Source organism: Nanorana parkeri, unplaced genomic scaffold (assembly GCF_000935625.1).
Source record: "Nanorana parkeri isolate BGI_ZX_2015 unplaced genomic scaffold, ASM93562v1 scaffold2186, whole genome shotgun sequence".
In the NCBI taxonomy this organism is placed as follows: domain Eukaryota; kingdom Metazoa; phylum Chordata; class Amphibia; order Anura; family Dicroglossidae; genus Nanorana; species Nanorana parkeri.
In genome coordinates, this window is record NW_017308454.1 from 80089 (window position 1) to 80620 (window position 532).

The window sequence follows — 532 nt, forward strand, 5'->3', positions numbered from 1 at the left end:
TTTTTTACAGCGAATCGTGGTAAAAACGTGCGTCATCAAACGCACGACAAATGCGCATATTCGATACGCCCAGGTGTGAACCCTGTTACGGTCTCTGAGGAAGGTATCTCATTGATTTTGGAAAGATGCAATACTCTCTGCTGATACCACTGCTTGTGGCAGCGAGTTCCAACATTTACCCGCTCTGACTGAAAAGAAGCCTCTACGCCCTTTGTGGATAAATCTTTTCTCCACCAATGTCCAGCAGCTATTTATATGTAATAGAAGCATCTTTCCTATGTGCAGATCAGCGGACGTCCGCATGGTTGTATGTAGAAAAACAAAGTGTTAGATTCCCAAAAATCAGTGTTTGCCACTCGGTGCACTGAATACAGCTAAATGTGCGATATATATACATATATAGTGTCACTATGGAGGTGGAGGTTAGTTTTTGGCCATGTATCAAGGTAGTATCAGATATATAAACATAGTTAATTATGATACGCTATCATGAGAATAAAGTTAAAGAAATTGGATGTCAAAGGTATTTGTT